The following is a 20,204-nucleotide window of genomic DNA, read 5'->3' as shown; positions in this document are numbered from 1 at the left end:
ATTAACCTAACTGATATTATAGAGATGTGTAATCCAATATCACTTCATTTATATTACAGCTGCAGGTGTCCGTTCTGTGAACCGTCGAGCCTATGGTGATAGGCTGGTGCAGTTGCGCCACCAGGCAGGTCAGTAATTCTCTCCCTGTAACTGTAAATAAATGTATAAGTATGACAGTTAGCAAAAGAGTGCAGTGTAGTCACTAATTAATAAAATGTGCAAGTAACAGTGTAAGAGGGTTTGCAAGTATTGCTTGATTAGAAAAGTGTGATGCAGCCTGTAATCCAAACATAAAAATGAACCAAGTCTGAAATAAAGATGTCCCACCTGTAATATAATAGTACATAACCTGCAGCAGGCTGAAAAGTACATCTGCAAAAGCTGAGTAAAACACATGTGTGAAATATATCCCTGTTGAAATTCAGAAACATGACATAAGTGAGACTGTTGGAAAGGATTGTTATAACTAAAGGTAAAACATGTCAATAAAGCCTAGAATTAAGTAAGATCCTGTATTGTAAAAATAAAACAAGTGAGAGAGTGTGATAAAGAGGTATGAATCCACCAATAAAGTAGTGATAACTCCTGAATAAAGTATACTGCAGTCAGTACAGAATGAAATGAATGTGACAGGCAGAACCAAACAGCAACATGTGTTGAAAACAGTACTGCAGCTGGAATGTGTGTCCCAAAATCTGGATATGTTGCTGTCAGTCTGCAATATGCAGATAGTATGGTTGTCTGAAATACCAAACATCCACAGTTGTCTATAGCTATATAAAGCAAATGTAGCAGGATGATGTAGCTGAACAGAGCCAGATATGAATGTGTATGAATAAATATGAAATGTATATTGATGTAGCAGTAACATTCCTATCACCAACCTGAAGTAATCACATAGGAAACTGTAGGCAGAACTGTAGTGTGTATATATCTGCAGCTAGTAGAAATGTACAGCATATGTATTGGTATTTGAAGTTGTTAATTAAATATTTCTTCACCCTACCCTATAACCACAAATAATCCATTCTACGTGAAATTGGTATGTGCAATCACAATTAACACCCCTGGACATTTGTCCTGTTGGTTCATACATATTTGCATGTACATTGATGCATCTGCCCTGTTCATACATCCAAACCTGATGGCCTGTTGCCATCAATCAACCTTGCATGTTGTTGGATTGTGTATTGCTGTGCAAATTATGCATGTGTTATGCTTGCTGTTCAATGGCTTGAATTTATGGGTGTTTGGTTAATGGGAATACTAATGCATGCTGTTACAGCTAATTGTGAATGGTATTGTACGTTACTAACCCAAACTGTCATAACATAATGCAAAACATAGGACGACAGGGAAGGTGGGTTCCAGCGGACCCACCTCTCCCACCTCAGCTGGTGAGTGCACCTGGCAGTAGTGCCCAGGCCAGACCCTCCTCAGGTGGCCCTGTGCCACCTGCAGGTGGAAGCACTGCAGGGGATGGGGCTCGTCCCCCCTCTGCAAGCGTGGCTGGAGGAGAACATCCACTCACCCTCTGTAGTGTCCGGACTGTGGTGTGTAGGGAGATCCGGCACGCTGTGCTTGGGCCCCTACACCAGCTTGAGGCACGGGTGGCACAACTCACGGGTGTGCCTGCTGCCCAGCCTACACAGCCCCCAGCACAGCCCCATCCTGCGCAGTGAAGGCACAGTGGCAACTGCCCATGGGTGGGGATCTCAGTTCCACTGTTGCCATCTGTGGGCTCATGGGCTCGAGATATCCAAACATCCGTCCCCGTCAATTGTGTAACCCCCCACGTGTCATACACCGCCCCTGTATGCATCTTGTTTGTCTTGTCTGTAAACCTACCCAACCTATCTCCCCAGCTATACCGACTTCCTGTACCTGACATACCACTCTCACCTGAAAAAAAAAAAAAGGCACTCTGTACCCACAAAAAAATGACGCCCCATACATAGCTGCCCATTTTGCACACATGTCTGCTGGACATTTAAACTGGCAATTACAATTGGCTGTACAACAAGTATTATTGTTGTCCTTACACCTCTCTCAGGGGTGGAAGGTTTCAAATGTCACAACAAATTACAAACATATGCACAGCTGTTGCTGATGAAGAAAATGGGCAGCTATGGGCCTTACCTACATCCCACCTGCAAAACCCGAGCTTGTTTCCCTACTGTCCTACCCTCTTTGTGACCCCTTTTTCACCACTTTCCTATCTCCCCATTTTCTTTTCTTTCAAAGAAAATAGCACGGGTGTGCGCGAGAGTAAGCATTTTTAAGCAGTAGTAAGCGGGTGTGCGTTAAGCTAAGCGGCAGTGCGCATGCTTGACCTCCGCGCAAACCAGTGCTAACCCACTTACAACTGCTTAAAAGTGTCTTATTCACTCTGAATTACAAGGCCTGTAGTTTTCTCAGCAGCAAAATAAAATACCTCCCTCAGTCTCGAACCCAGGACCTTGGAAACACTAGTCTGCATGACTTACAACTAAGCCATGAGTGCTATACAAGAACATTGTGCTGAAAGAAATATATCATAAAATAGTAGGAATTAATTTACAGGGAATATAAAAGTCTAGTACACAAAGCATGTCATGTATATTTACTGTCAAATCTAGTGGATTTGTAAAAAATAGTACTGTGTGCTGAGAAACAGTCATGCTAGTTGGTAGCTACTAGGTAATAATGTCACAGTAGCATCTGGCAAGCCACACATATACTCAGAGCAGGATAAACACAGCCATAGTTTAATAGTTGAGTTTAGACATAGCAACTATGACTGAGTTACAGGGATGTCCCTGATGTGAAAACAAATGTCAACTGTGCCCCACTGACACCCTGCCAAATGTACTAACAGTAGCTTACAGAACAACATGCATTGCAGTGTCTACAACACAGCCTGAAATATGAGAGACATACCAACCCTTACACTCACAGAACAGTGTCCACAGCAAACCAGCATGGTCCCCCCCCTGATAATCTGAAAGGGCTACACCTACCTAACAGACCGTTTTAAAGCACAGGCCTGTAATCACAGTGAGAACTATAATCACTACTCAACAGGCTGCATGCAATTAGTAAATGCTGGCTAACAATTGGTGCAGAGGCCATCACATGGACATGTGCAGATACCTACAAAAGCATCCTGTACTCCCAGTCCACACATGCAATACTGTCATTGCACCCGCTGGAGGTAGAGAGAGAGAGAGAGAGAGAGAGAGAGAGAGAGAATGAGAGAAAACAAAAGAAAGAAAGAAAGAAAGAAAGACAGAAAGAAAGAAAGAAAGAGAAAGAAATAACAAGCCTGAAACATCAAGGCAAAGAGGCAGACAGCAGGCCAAGCAACTGCAAGCCTACACAAACAGCTGCAACAAACACAGGTAATGTAAAGTACTACTATAATACTCTACATACTGCGAACCCTCCAGATGTGTTATTGGTCTGTATCTATGTATATGAGGATGTGCATAGGGACGGGGACATACTGAAACTGTCACTGAAGGCTCCACATACATATGTATGTGATGGTAGCTATGTGCACATAGCAATGTAGGTTGTAGTGCAATGTACAAGTAGGTGGTACAGTAATGGGAGTTCAGCAGTACGTTACTGTGTGTATACATATGTGGACCTAAAAATGAGTATATATATATATATATATATATATATATATATATATATATATATATATATATATATATATAAAACATGTGTATACGTATGTATATCGAGATATGTATATATATATATATATATATATATATATATATATATATATATATATATATATATATAATATGCATATGTGTATACATAGATAGAGAGGGATGTAGAAATACATAGACAGATATAGTTTCACAGTGGCATAGTTTAGTACTAGGCTATCTGCAGACAGTGTATAGAATAGATTTAGAAACCTGCGCCTCTGTATAGTAGTGACACAGTGAAGACCCCCCCTACATAATAGCATTAGTCTACTGTGCCTCTGTCTAGTAGTGACACAGAGAAGACCCCTGCTGTAAACCTATGATCTCCCATCCACTTGTCAAGAATGCACATGAAGAGTGTCAGTGAGGGTCTCTGCCTAACATGAACTGGGATCCTGTTCCACAGTATGGAAAGCCTCTTAGTGATGGATCTGTCCCTACAGTATGTCCTATTCATTAGTGTGCTGAGGTTGAAATCCGTAGCTGTCGTGCTTCTGATGGATTTGGATTGTATGAGGTGGAACATGTCCATCACTACCAGATTGGACATGGCCTACTACATCAGGCACAGATCACCCCTACGTATGCAGTATGCTATGGAATAGAGTATGAGTTACGTTAGTCTGGCAGCATATGACAGTTGTTGCAGACCCTTGATCCACCTGGTGATGTACTCATGGGGTCCCCCTAGCTGTTGCAAATGCCAGGTGAGGTACATACCAAATGGGGCATAGTACACAGTCATGGGCCTGATAAGGGAGGAGTATAAGGGTACAATGACCCCTTTTGATGTGGATGTAAATCCCTTCATGATAAGGTGGGCAAGGTAGGAAGTCCATCGAACAACTTCGGCAACGTGGGTGTCAAATGAGAGGTCAGCATTGCACAGTGTCACCAGGTCTCCGATTACTTTGTCTGTACTCAGTGGTTTATTGTCTACGTGATAATATGTAGGTACCTTGTCCATCCAAAAGGGTATGAGTATACATTACATGGCATGCAGTGTCAGGCCATGACTCCGCCACCAGTTGTTGGTGTCCGTGAGGCCTGTCAGTAGGATGTATGTGTCAGCAGGTGTATTGCCTATGACGCCTAGTATGCAGTCATCTTTGAACATTGTCAGCCACTACCCTCCCATGTCTGCTTCCACATCTGAGAATGATATGCCGAACATGAGCAGTCCCAGGACAGAGACCTGTGGGACACCACATGTGACTGGCTCTGAGTCTGACATGGCACCAGTAAGGTTGACTATAGGGTTTCTATCCGTTAGCTGGTTTGCAACCCATCATGTGACATGTGGATGTACGTGTTAGCTGTTGATCATGTCTATGATGGCAGAGTGCGGTATTGTGTCAAATGCTGTAGGCAAGTCCAGGTAGGCTGTATGGACCGCTATGCCCTCAGCAATGGCTATAGTGACTGATTTGAAAAGGTCATCTAGGTTCATAAGGCAGGATCTGCCCTCTACAAAGCCAAACCGGGTGGGATCAAGTGTCTAAGTCCCCAATGTCTCTGTGTATGGGTACCATAATGATCCTTTCCATAGTGTTGCAGACCAGGCTGGTTAAGCATATGGGGCGGTAGTTACCAGGGTCTGTAGAGGTGCCTCCTGTGTGGAGTGGGACTACTGTTGCTGTATGCCAGTGTCCAGGTACATATGCTGTAGTAAGGCTACGGCTGAATAGCATGTAATGTGCATGTGCAGCTCCTCTTGCAGTTCACGTAGCATGCAACCTGCATTACCATTGGGTCCCATTGCTGCTGTGTTTACAGCTCCACTGAGGGTGGTTCCCAGCTGGACATCTGAGATGACAGGGAGGTTACAGTCAGCTGGGATAAGTAATTCCACATGTGTGGGTGAGGGAGTGTAGAAACCTGCACTGAAACTGTCTGCCAGACTGTTGGCATTATCTGTGTGTTCAGTGTAGCGTATGTCACTGTGAACTAACTGTGAACACAACTGAGGGTTCCCACCCAGGTGTGTAACATAGCAGAGGAAGGCCTTGTGGTTATTTGTAGTGACCATAGCGATGTCCCTCTCATTGTTGGCCCTGCATGTTTGTACAACAAAACCTATCTTTCTACTACTGCTGATGAGAGATGCTGTAGCTCTATGGAAGTATGCTCTGCCGTGCAGTAGCTACCATCTGTTGTTATACAAGTTGTTCAATGCTGGGATCCACCAGACAGGATGCCTGCCCTTGGTGGAGAGGGTCATGGTTCCATTTGTGATTGCATGATCCATGCATTCTTGGAGATGTCTGTAGAAACATATGTGAGGGTGTCTGCATTGTGGGAAGTGGATTACACTGGCCCAGTGGGCATTAATGATACCAACTCAGTTATAAGACGTGTAAAGTCAGCATGTGAGAGCTTTCCCACTGTAGTCTGTTGTGTTGTGGGGGAGGTGGGATATGTATATCCAGGGTGATTAGTCTGTGGTCAGATGTGACTAGTGAGGGGTATACTTCCAGTGTGTAGCACATTGTCCCCATGTTTGTGATGATCAGGTCTAGTATATTATCTCCTGTTGTGGGAGAGGTGACTAGCTGTTCCATTGCATTTGACATAGTGAATTCCGGGAACCTTTGGGCTAGGGTGTTTGGGGTAGAATAATGCACCCAGTGTATGTTAGGGTAGTCGCACTATCCCAATATGATGGTGTGTGGTGGGACATTCATATCCTCCAATGTCTACAGGAAGGCCGACTGTGGTCCCTGAGATCGGGAGGATGGTCTGTAACATGCTACCAGTTGTATAGCAGATTTGCCTACGGTTATCTGCACCTGGATGGTCTGTGATGCTTCATGTGTTGGCACTAACCTGGAGGTTCGTTTGTCCTCCATGAATATGGACACACCCCCTCCCTTTTTGTTTTGTCCCGAGTCCTGGGTCCAAAATGCATGATGCGGGGTATAGCCTGGTACCGCTGGTGTGCACTCAGGAGCCCTGAACCAGGTTCTCACTTACTGCACAGACATCGACATTGGTAGAATATGTACATATAGATATATGCAATACGCACATACATATATAGATATCTGTAGAGACTTACACATATACAGATAGATCTGACTGACAACAGATATGTCTGTATATGACTATCTCTCACTCTCTGTCCCACACCCTCACACTCACACTCACGCTGTGTCTCTCTCTCACTCTCTCCCCCTCTCTCCCCACATCTATATGTATATATCTACATCTATATATACATATGATATATACATATATACAAACAGATATATATCCATATACAGATATAAATATATCAATATATATATATATATATATATATATACATATATAGACTGTGTGAGGCACATGTGTGCAGATGTCTTGCTACAGGTGCCTGCTGTCACAGGCATGGAGTGAACACCAGTGTGGATACTGGAATACCATACCCCATTCAAAAACACTGACACCAGTAACCACCACATTTGTACATGCCTGGCCACCACTGCATGTGTCAGGGGGGAACAGGGTCAACAAGTGTACAATAGGCTCCACATCGATACACACAGTGGCACACTAGTCCTGTAATACCTGTACATGGAATGTGTCAGCGGACATGGTGTATCAGCTATGGACATGTAGGTCACTGTACCCCTCCACACCCACAATGTCCTACACGGTATGTACCTCCCATGACAGCTACAGATATGGTGAAGGACACAGACATATGCAAGTAACTGTGTCAATGCACTCAAACACCACAGAGCGCACACAGACTACCTACATAGAGGTTACCACTGCTGGATATACATAGTTCGGTCACACCCATGACAGTTGTCTCCCAACCATGGTAACACCTCCAACATCCACAACACAAATTACCTATGTCTGTCGTCCTTGTTACTGCAGTATAGAGCACATGGTGGAGGCATGGGACCCTACCCACAGATATGACATACCCTGTAGTAGACCACACAGAATTAAGAAGCAAGCCTCCCCATGAGTAGATGTCAGACATACCCCAGCTGAACGTTATGCTGATAGGTAATATGCCATATGAGTCACCCTGTGTAACTGTTTGTAAGGAGCAGGTACGATCATAACACATGTGTCACAAGGGGCAGGGTAGCATAACAGTATACTGCTGTAGGCCCATGGTCAAAAGCACACTACCTACCTAGGACGCAATGCACACCCATTAACACATTGCAAATGGAATATGTGAGGTGGAATGAGTGTGCTAGTGACTGGGTGCATGTTGTGTACTGGTGCGATTGCTCACCATGACTGTCTGTCTGTCATGGTAGTGTGTGTCCTTGGTGTGAGGCCAGAGACAGGTGTGTGGGGTATTGTGATCAACACATACTACATTGCCATATGTTGTGCTGTGTTACCCTGTATGTCACTGTGGTGTAGGTAGGGTTATGGCAAGTAAGAGTAGTGTGCAGTACCAGTGAAATATGTAACATGCATTGTGTGCAGTGCATGGGCTGATAATGTTCCCCATACAGTACCTTGAGTCAAACCCCCAGTGTGAGGTTGTGTATTGTACCTGAAACAGTGCGTTGACTGCTGCAGTATACTAGTCTGTTGTATGGAGTGTGCCAGGTACTGTTGCACGTTGTCAGATGAGCACTGATATCTGGTCATGTACATGTGTATCCCCCAATAGACAGACAGATGCTATATATGGTGCCTAAGTTATATCACTGCAGTCAAGTATAATGTATATTATGTGTGCTATAGTCTGCTGACAGATATTGCTGACATATTTCCCTTCTCCTTTTCAGGGACATGGTTCACCAGCGGAACCCAGTCTACTCCGCTGCAGAGGAGGAGGAGATACACCAGAGCCTGGTGCGGGATTTCGCTGTACTCTTTTCCCGCACCAGCCAGAACCAGTAGGAGAGGGCTGCACTGTGGCAGGACCTGGTCTGTTGGGTAAATGACATAGGCACACATAACCAGACATATGAGCAGGTACGCCATCACTGCAGTGATTTAATTAGAAATATCTGTCAGCGTGCGTCGGATATCCACAGGCAGCAGCTTGCCACAGGTGGTGGGGTGGCTAGACATCCCCCCCTCACCAGACTGGAGGGACTACTCCTGAGTGTTGTGGCTCCAGCACAGCAGCAACAACAACAGCATACATGTGTAATGATGGAGGCTGGAGCCACACAGCAGCAGGACACAGAGTGTGCAGGTAACATGCCATGTGTATAGTGACCATTCTGTACACTGTTAAGTTATGCATGTGTGGGGTGTGTCCTCCATTTGTAGCTGTTATCTTGGTAATTATTGTGCATTAGTGATAACCTCATTATCTGCAGTACACCTGTTGAAGCTAACTGTTGCACTACTGAACTGTAACATGCCCACAGTATCAATGGCACAGTTGTGCCCACTGACGATAAATGTCTCTTTTCCGCAGGTCCCTCTGGTGTAACAGCAAGGCAGCCTATCCATGCTGGTGAGTGTGTAATACCATTACCTTCACTACTCTGTATACTAATAGTAATAATAGGCTGAAGCAGTAGTGCTATGTGTTTGATTGCAGGTGTGTTTGTGTCTGTGGGTTGATATGTCATATAATGAGGTGTGTCCATGTGTGCATGTGCCCATGTGTGCATGTGTTCATGTGCCCATGTGTGCATGTGCCCATGTGTGCATGTGTGCATGTGCCCATGTGTGCATCTGTGCATGGGCCCATGTGTATGTGTGCATGTGTGCATGTGCCCATGTGTGCATGTGCCCATGTGTGCATGTGTGCATGTGCCCATGTGTGCATGTGTGCATGTGTGCATGTGCCCATGTGCCCATGTGTGCATGTGTGCATGTGCCCATGTGTGCATGTGCCCATGTGCCCATGTGTGCATGTGTGCATGTGCCCATGTGTGCATGTGTGTATGTGCCCATGTGTGCATGTGTGCATGTGCCCATGTTTATGTGTGCATGTGTGCATGTGCCCATGTGTGCATGTGTGCATGTGCCCATGTGTGTATGTGCCCATGTGTGCATGTGTGCATCAGTGGCGGCATTGTGTACACATTGTAAACTGTGTTTCCTGTCTTACTCCCACTGGTTCTGGTGCTGCTCTGGTGTCATGCAGCAGGGAACCTGAATCAGCTGCTGTGGATAGTGATGATGATACCTGTGTAATGGCACAGGTAGGTGTGACAGGGTCCGTCATTGGTCAGCCAATTGACACTACACAGCTGTCGACCCCATAAATGCACACAGTCATCCTGCCAATGCATCCTTTGTCACCAATGTCCCTAGGTGACAGACAGGATACAGTGGGCATTGACCAGGGTAATGTGGTACTGGTGGCACATGCATCCCCACACTGCAGCCATGGCCAGGGCCCTGACATGGTACCACACAGGCAGACGTCCATGGGTTCTCGGGAGAGCATCCATGGGTGTACTGCCCCTGTCAGACGTGCCCACAGAGGTCTTTCAACCCCAGCTATGTTTCGGGCTGTAATGCAGGCACAGTCACGTATGGAACGGTACACCAGACAGGGTATGAGGGAGCTGAGAGCATGTCGCACGGCCATGAGTGACAGTATGCATGATGTTGCAGCTGCCATCCGCAACTTCACCGAGGTCATTGACAAACATTGGGGGAACACATTAGATCTGTTCCACAACTATATGTCCATGAGCCAGGGCAATGGTGGATGGTTGAGGTGTCGACGTGGCCGTATGCCAGCAACAGCAGCAGCTGGCAGCCGTCGCGGATGACAACAGGGCCGTGGCTGCTCACATATTGCCAGCAGCAGCCCCAGCAATGCTGGGTCTGTGCTGTCATCGGACCGCCCCGGGAGACCACATGCACGTGGTGCTGGACAGTCCCGACAGGGACCTGTCTCCAGTCAATGAACACCTGCTTCTGATGACAGTACCCAGTCTGGATTGGTACCTGATATGGTCCGTAGCACCCCTGCCAGGCACAGGTACCATGTCTGTGGCCACAGACACTGATCTGTATGTCCTGGCAGGTACAGTCTGCAGCTGTCCACAAACACCTGCATATGGCAGCTATGAGGTGGGACTGTGTGCATTCATACACACATGCAAAATGATAACATCTAGGGCTACCGCATACACGCACACACTGCATCAACATTGCCCCATCTTGTACTGCTGTCCCTCACCAACACACACATACAGACATGTCAATTGGTTGTATCAGTGGCAGACTCAGGCATACCAGGTACACACATATGATGAAACTGTGCCACCTCCTGCAATCTGTAAGATCGGTGCAGGAACAGGTTAACATGGTGCTGATGCACAGGGTGACTACATAGACATATTGTAATAGTAAGATGTTGACAACAGTACAGTGTAATTATAGCATTGTGGGTATATAAAAGCATGCCTGATGCAGTTACAGTATGAATGTCATTGTATTGTTTTGTACACCCATACTAATTACCACAGTGTTCTGTCTGCACATCTTTGCATACTGGTGGTGAGGCTGTGAAGGGATGACCACCTACATAGGTAGCACAGGGGATACAACAATGTACATATTGATACTCAATGATGGCCATGTCAACTGCGAGTTGCATGCTGTCCACACGCGACTCTGCAATGCAGATGTTTCAGGATGTTGATATCTGTGCAGTACTACACAGCAGGTTCAGGGCTCACAAGAGCACACTAGCACTACAAGGTCACACCTCATACCATGCATAACAGCACCAAAACACAGAGCTAACTATGACAGGAGGGAGAGTGTCCATAGATGTCAAGGATACTGTGGTGCCAGGACAGGTAGCATACATCATACTACGTCTGGAACTGCTGAGTGAGGGCTCAGTGTCTGTTATTTGACATGTGTATTATTACAGGTATGAGCACTTGGGTATCAGGCCAGTTATTCAACATTACGAAGGTACATTGTCTATACACTTGTGGGGGTTGCGGCTGGACCCAGCCCGTCTGACCTGGGAATGTCTGGGTACTGGCTTAGAGTGCCTGCATATATGCACTGTTACATACTGGAAGTTGTACACCATGTTTGTTGTAGCATAGTCTACATACAGGCCTGCTGACTGTAGCTTTGTTTGTATGCATGTTTGCCTGTTATGTTCCTGAAACACTGATTCCACCTGCAGTGCAGATATACAGTGCCTCTGTGGATCCCTAGTGACATCTGTGTTGCTTACTGTACTGATGTCCATGTGTCACTTGACAGAACTTCAGTGTTTGTCCTGTTTGCATGTAGCTTGCCTGTAACACATTGCATATGACTTACCTCACATTTGCTCAAGACAGCATTCATATATGCCAGCACTAACAATTCAGGAGCACTACACCCTCACATAGTCACCTTGAGTACCTTGTTCCCCATTGGCCCTATGTGGCGTTACTTAGTATGGGAGTCACAATGCTATGGTAGCATGTGCAAAGGTCACCTGTCGATCTACTCTCAGGTCCAGTTGGTGAATCTGTGAGTCATGTGGCAATGTTACAGCTGCCTCATGTACACAGACAACCCTCTCCCCTTCCCATACATGTACAACACATGTGAGAGATGCAGCCACATAGCCAAACTGGGGGCTAAGCTCTGTCTACACAGCACTGGCATTCCCTGTCAGGTGGAGTGGGATACTACAGTGAATACAGTGCCAGTCTCCCATAGACCTTCCACAGCCACAATCCAAACACAGACAAACACAGGTACATTATTGGGCTCTCAGAATAGCATCCTGCCTGAGCAGCTGACACCTGCAAAGCAGACACACAAGCAAAGATTATGCCAGAGCAGTGCACATGCAACACATAGCCCACAAAGCCTGTGTACCAAACAGTGTCAGGCCATACGGCTGGACAACACACCTGCTACGGTTGTATGAGGTACCTCTATTGATACGTACACGGTGGTCCTGCTCCCAGGCTGAACAAGGTGACGGTCACACTGTGCTACCCATTGGGCACTATGATCCACCACATAACACAAGCAAAGCAGTCACTCCAAGGCATGTAGCAGTATGACTCAGTCATCGTCTGTGCCAGTGTGTATGACCTCTGATGCACCTCCCTGGACTACATGTTAGGGGACATGGAGGGGCTCTCTGAGGTTGTGGCACAGGCTGGTATGACTCTGGCTTTGGGTAGCATCTCACCCTCACCATGAATGCTGCCACAATATGTAGATAGAATCATTGGTTTCTGCACTTAACATATCTTTCAGTGACATCCAAAGGGGATCCAATGCTTGTCAGTGTGGGATTACATGCTGGACATGCCACATTGCTTTGCTTGGGACAGCTTACACCTGTCTCCCATGGACCATTGTATATTGGCAGAGGCTGTTGCTACACACATACTGCCTTTGTATGCAAGGCTGACATTACATAGCCACCTACACAGGTATCACACGGGATGGGACAGTAATAGCAATGCTACTCAACAGCAGCAGTGTAAACCTCAAGATGTATGCAGTGGAAACTGTCCTTAGCATGGGGTACAGCAATATCCATGCAGTAACAGACTCCTGGTACAAGGCTCCCAGGTGCACACCATCAGTGCCAGGTCATTCCTAATACCATGCTTGTCATCCCCTACACATGCACCAGAACAGAACAGGGGGGTTGTATCCAAAGGCACCTCAGATACACACACCCCCAGGTTGGTGGCACTGCACAAAGCATCAGAGCCTCTCCATGTGCAACACACAGTGGGTTAGACTGCCTTCAGGTTCATAGCCTGGCACACACCACCCTTCCATACCCAGGAAACCCACTTGGCCTTCCTGACAACACTGGGAATATGGCGGTCTCTACACACACCATTATATGGTTGTACTGCAACTACCCAAACATACAGTGTGAGCATTATTCTAGCTGCAACACCCTATCTGAAGGTGTCTTATCATTCATTCCCTGCATTGCTATGGAACAACTTGTTACCACTCCCACAAGTGGTGACAACATGCTGCACCTGTTCATCACCAACATGTGGACTATATGCTCCAGACCAATCATGTATCCCTTGCTGGTTGGATGACACCATCTACAACCCACACTGTATAGTCACATACCACATGCAGTCCCTGCACAGAACACCCCAGTCATACAGTTGTCTGATGCATATTCCATGTATTCACATGAGGCAGGCTTCGGACATGGGAACTCTTGCAGTTCACAGGTACATATGTGTAGGTGGCACACACATACATCATGTGTGCATTGACATTACTGATATAATGTATGTTGTGCAATATTGGGACCAACACCCCACACACATGGACAAACTGTGTGACAAAATTACACATGGCATTTGTAGGATACAAACCCCTACCTAACTATGTTAGATCACTTGTGAGAGTCGCATTAGCAGAGCATGCTATTTGCATTACGGGGAGGGGGGATTGCTTTCTCCTGCTGTACTTATAGGGTGCTGACATCATCAGTGTTTAGTCAGTGGAATATGCAGCATGTTTTGTGTAGTAAAAGTTGCCAAAAGGGACATTTTTCATCCACATGGAATTGCACACACTACTCCTCCATACACTCTCACACACTGGGCACTTGCAGGAGTCAAACCCCTACCTAACTATGTTATGACACTATTGAGAGATGCATTAGCAGAGCACGCTGTTTGCATTACTGGGGGATTGCTTTCTCCTGCTGTACTTATAGGGTGTTGACATCATCAGTGTTTAGACAGTGGAATATGCAGCATGTTTTGTGTAGTAAAAGTTGCCAAAAGGGACATGTTTCATACACATGGAATTGCACACACTACTCCCTCATACACAATCACACACACATTGGGCACTTGCAGGAATCAAACCCCTACCTAACTATGTTATGACACTTGTTAGAGATGCAGTAGTGGAGCGCGCTATTCACATTACTGAGTATAATTTCTGCTCCTGACATATGTATAGTGTGCTGACATCATTATGGATGGAGAGGTATGTACATCTGTTTCTATCCTTCAGTAAGGGGGGGAGCATATCTATGCATTAACTTTGCACAGGCACAGTGGCTTACTGTACTGTGGAGGCAGACACCAAATAGACTGTTGATAGCCTTCTGTATTCCCTAGGGACAACAGTCAGGTATTGCACTCTACGGCCATATGTTTACCTGTCAGATGCATGTATCTGTTGCTCATATACTGTTTGTGGGTGTTTATTGCCATAGCCTTCCCTATCTCTATAAACAATATGTGTACTGTGGGAGATGTTTGTATATGAGTAGGATCCAGTACTTTACTTATGTCTCTGTTGTAACTTCACTGTGTGCACTGGGCAGATGTCTGTATTGTGGGAGGTTCCTGTGTTAACTCATAGAAATGCCAGATATGTGTGTGCAACTGCTGAACTGTGACATGGCCTAAGTGTGTGAGCATGCCCAGTTCACAGTTTGTATGGCATCTTGACTGCCACATCTCATTTATCTAAGTGTGCGAGCATGCCCAGTGTGATCTTTCCTTATGTTTGGATCTGTGGACCACCATATTTCTGTTTGTGTCTGGACGCCATCTATATATCACATGTACAGTTGAGTGTTGGACATCAGGTTGTGTTCTTACTGCCCAACTGCTGTGTGTCTGAACTTAACAGGCATTATGCTGTGCCTGCAGAGTCACCATGGGATAGTTTGCATACAGTTGTCATCATCCTTTCCTGCTGACCACACAGTTGTATTGTTGTATAGTGTACTGGTGCAAAACTTTCACTGTGGTGGACAGTATTATCGGTTTCAGTCCTATCACTGCTTGTAATGTTTATAGTGAGCACACCAGACTGGTTGAGGGCCAGTTGTGCAGATATGACCATGCTGGATTTTGTCCAGATATGGACAGCTTAGTACATGATTGTCCGACATTGTTAATGTATTCCACAACTTGTGTGGACAGTGACAAACAATGGCCATGTGCCCTAGTCCATTTGTAATGCTAGTCAGAGAATGTTTGTCCTTCAACACACATTTACTGGTGTTTGCCATGACATATGTTACGGTTAGTGTGCTGTGCCTCTGTCTACCCATGACATACAGGTGATATCCAGGGTACACCTGCCATCTCCCATCCAGTCATCATGATTCCTCTGGATGACAGTCACTGAGGGACTCCCTGGATATCCTGTAGTGGGAGTTTAGTCGTGAGTGGAGTGAGCTTCTGGGTTGTGGACCAATCAGTACAGCATGTCCTGTTTATGTCTGTGCTGGGGTTCAGGCCTGTCAGCTGCATAGGTCACCAGCATTCAGTGTTTACATGGTGCCAAATGTCCATTGATACCAGGTTGGTCATGGCTCTATACATCAGGCACAGTTCACCTCGAGCCAGGCAGTATGGCACTGTGTGGAGCTGCAGTTACTTTACTCAGGTGACACATGGCATCTGTTACAGCTCTGCAATCCTCCTGGTGGGGTATTTGTGTGGTCATTCCAGTTGCTGCAGGTGTCTGCTATGGTACATCCCTGAAGGGCCATTGTACACAATTGTGAGGCTGCTGATGGATGACTGGAGAGGCACATTGACCTACCCTAACCAAGCTGTGCTTACCTTCATGATTAGGTGGGTATATGGTATGTTTCTGTAACCACTACAGACACATGGTTGTCACATGCAGGATATGTATCACATTGTGTCCCCAGGTCTCTTATTGCTCCTGATGTACTTACTGGGTTAACACCTATGTGGTAATTTCTGGCCATGTACTGTGTTTCCACAGGGGTTGACTATACCCTATTCTGCATTTAGCTTGTTGACATGGCTGTGGCACCACTTGTGTGTTTCTATGTGTGCCTTTTGTAGGTTGCTTGTGTCAGCTGGAGGGTCCAATATGGTGGCCAGTTTGTCGTCCTCTGCAAACCTGTTCAGACAGAGTCCTTCCATGTTGGCCTGTACCTATGTGACATATATAGCATACAAGAGGGTTCCCAGGACCATGCCTTGTGGGATGCCAGTTGTACCTGGTTTGCAGTCTGCCATGGCTACAGCATGTCTGTCAGGTCAGTTCTGTCCTTGAGCTGGTTTTCGACCCATCTACTTGTATAGGGGTTTATAGCTAGGCTGGTGAGCTTATCTGTACCGCCAACTAGGGTATTGTATGGAAGGGTTTAGCAAGGTGCAGATAGGCTGTGTGATCGACATTCCCCACATCACCGGGCTTGGTGCATGTTCCACATGAGTCAGACATGTGTACGGGTCAGGATCTGCCCTATGACAGCCACACTGAGTAGGGTCCAATGTCTGTAGGTACCCAATCTCGTTATTCATGGGATCCATGATCATCCTCTACATTAATTTGCCAACCTAGATATTCGGGGTTGAGGGGTGATAGTTTGCAGTATCCATCCAGGCACCCCCTTTGTGGTGTGGGACCACTGTTGCTGTACACCGCTCTTTGGGTACATATCCTGTGGTAGGGCTGATAGTGCACAGTAATGCTATTTGCTGTTCCATTCTTCTTACAGTACTTGTTGGACACAACCCAGGACACCATCTGGTACCATTGATGCTGTGTGCTGTGCTATGTGGATGCTGGCTGTTACCTCAGCATCTGCAATGTCAGGGGGCCAGCACTCTCCTGGGATAGATATTTGGCAGTTAGGTGCTGGTGGGGAGTTTGCAAAGAATCTGTTAGGTAGGATGTTGGCAATGTGTGAGGGTTTGGTGTATTGTTTGTGATATTAGAGTGCTGCAGAGCATATCTGTGGATTACCACCATGGTTCCTACCATCAGGTAGGACAGCTGTGTAATAATCCTTGTGTCCTGCACAATTTGTATCATCATAGGTTCATAGGTTCATACTAGGCTATCTGCCCTGGCCTTGTTTGAGCATGGACAGACTGTGTGTGGGTCTCGACACCCCTTGCAATGTGCATATCATGCCCACATAGGGTTTACTTTCCTAGATGTGACACAGGGATGGCCCCCAGTGTACACCTGCTATCTCCCATGCACTTCAACGGATTTCTCTTGTTGAGTTTGTGTGTGGAGCTCAGCCTATCATGGACTGGGATTCTGTTCCAGAGTGTCCTGAACCTCTGGGTTATGGATCTGTCCCTCCAGCACATCCTATTAATCTATGTGTAGAGGTTCAGATATCTCACTGTGGTGTGTCTGCTGGATTTGGGGTTTCTGCAGTGGAGCATGTCCATTCATTCTGGATTGGGCATGGCCTTGTACATCAGGCATACATCACCTCTGACTATGCAGTATGCTTCTGAATTGGGCTGTGGTTTCTTCAGCCAGGCTGCAGATGTCCAACGTTTGGACCCTTTATCCTGTTGGTGGGGTGCATTTGGGGTCTTTCTGACTGCAGCATGTGTAAGGTAAGGTACATGTGGACTGGGGCATAGTTGTCACGTATGGGCCTGATAAGGGAAGGGTATGGGGGCACAGTGACCTCTGTAGCTCTACATGTGTATCATTTCATATTAAGGTTGGCAATATAGCAGGTCTTCCTGGCCACCTTGGCAATGTGTGTGTCACATGACAGGTTACCATCCACTTGTGTCCCTAGGTCCATGACTACTTCTTCCATACATAATGGATTGCCACCTATGTCATACTTTGTGTGTGCCTTGTTTGGTATTTGTTGGGACATTCATACTCTGATGTGTCTTCAGGAAGTCTGGCTGGGGTACCTGGGTTTGTGTGTGGGGTCTGTAGCAGGCTTCAAACAGGTACACAGTTTGAGACAGTGTTACTCGCCCGTGGATAGTCCATGCTGCTTCTTGCTGTGGTACCAACCTGGGGGTTTGGTTATTCTTGATAATTACTGGTATCCACACTCCTATTGTCATGTATTCCATGTTTTTCAGCTGTAGAGCATGGTATGAGGCATAACCTGGTAGTATCAGGGTGCTCTTCTGGGCCTTGCCCAGGTTTCTGTTACAGAACACATATTACCATTCTCCTTGCTGTGGTGGGTTTGGTCTGCATGCACCTTGCAGGTTAGACTTCTGGCATTGGGTAGCATTACGTCCAGGTTATTATCCCTTGTGCTACCTATGTTGGTGGGTTTGTGTTTCCAGACTTACCTATTCCAGGCACAGTGGGAGTAACAGCAGCCTTTGCCAGTATCTACACAGCCAGGTGTGCTGGGTGCGTGCCATCCCTAGCAGTTGGGGCATCATATCTTGCTCGGCATGTCAACCCAGGCTGTCAGCCAATACCTCAGCCAATTATTGTACTTGATCTTGTTGTCTTCATAGTGTGGCATCATGCTTGGTGAGGGTGAGATGTTAGCATATACTAGATGGTGTTACATTGCTTAACACATGGCAATCATGACTCAGGTGGTGCTGCAGGGCTGCCTCTGTCGGATGCACATACTACACTCCTTGTACATGTTTGAGAGCAGGTTATGTCATTTTAGGCATCCCTGTTACTATACGAGTGAGTCAGAGAGGGGTATCATTCCCAGGGTTCCTACTGAGCCAGTGTATGTGCTATGCATTGCCTCTTTGCCAAAGCCAGGGCATACTGGGCATGCCTCCTTCTGCCTACCGGGGCAGGCTCAGGTTGTTCCTCCTCCAAGTCACGCTCTGCCTGTGATGGCCTTGGCAATGGTGGGGGGCTGTTTGGCACGGCCCTATGCTGGTCCTGCTGCAGCTGTTTTCGCAGGATCATATTATGTAGCATAGCACATACCATGACAATTTGGGTACATGTAGTTGGTGAGTACTGCAAGGCTCCACCAGATGTGTCCAGACACCGGAACCGTGACTTGAGCAGCCCAAACACACGCTCTATTACATTACGTGTTTGTGCGTGTGCCTCATTATGGCATTCCTGTTCAGATGTGTGTGCGTTTCTGATGGGTGTCATCAGCCACGGCTCCAGTGCATAACCTGCATCCCCCACTAGGTGTCCATGTGGGATGTCTCCATTGGCAAATGTCTGGTACAGCTGCGTCAAATGCCAGATATGGGAATCATGGTAGCTCCCAGGGCAGCCAGCACACACATTTATTATTATGCCCTGGGCATCACACATGACCTGGCATTTGATGGAGTGAAGCCCTTGCGGTTAATGTAGGCCCTACCCTGCTCACCGGCTGGTGCTTTGATGCATATGTGCGTGCAGTCTATTGCACCCACTACCTCAGGGTATTCCGCTATTTGCTGGAAGAGACGCATATTGCTGGCCAATACCTCACGGGCATTGGGGAAATATACATGATCACCGACATGTGCTGACATGGCATCCAGGAACTGATGCAGTACCCTGGAGGCTGATGCCTGTGATATCCCCATCATATCACCAGTTGGTCTCTGGAAGGTACCTGTTGCTAGTTTTCTTAGGCCAACACATACCTTGGTTTCCACTGGGATGGGTTCCCCTCTGTTGGTTCTGTGTGTGAGGCGTAGCCTGCACAGCTCGACAATTTGCTGCAGGAGGTCTCTGTCCACTCTATAGCACTCCACTATCTCCAGCTCATGTAACCCCTGATAGGTGACCCTGGGCCTGTACACTCTTCTCTGTCTCCTCACTGTGGGTTGTCTGGCAGCATTTCCATTGTCACCACCCTCAGCAAGTCTCCTATGTCTCCTT

The sequence above is a fragment of the Protopterus annectens genome, chromosome 3.part0, assembly GCF_019279795.1.
Source record: "Protopterus annectens isolate FY-2018-M chromosome 3.part0, PAN1.0, whole genome shotgun sequence".
Lineage (NCBI taxonomy): Eukaryota > Metazoa > Chordata > Ceratodontiformes > Protopteridae > Protopterus > Protopterus annectens.
Note: the sequence above shows the minus strand (reverse complement) of the source record.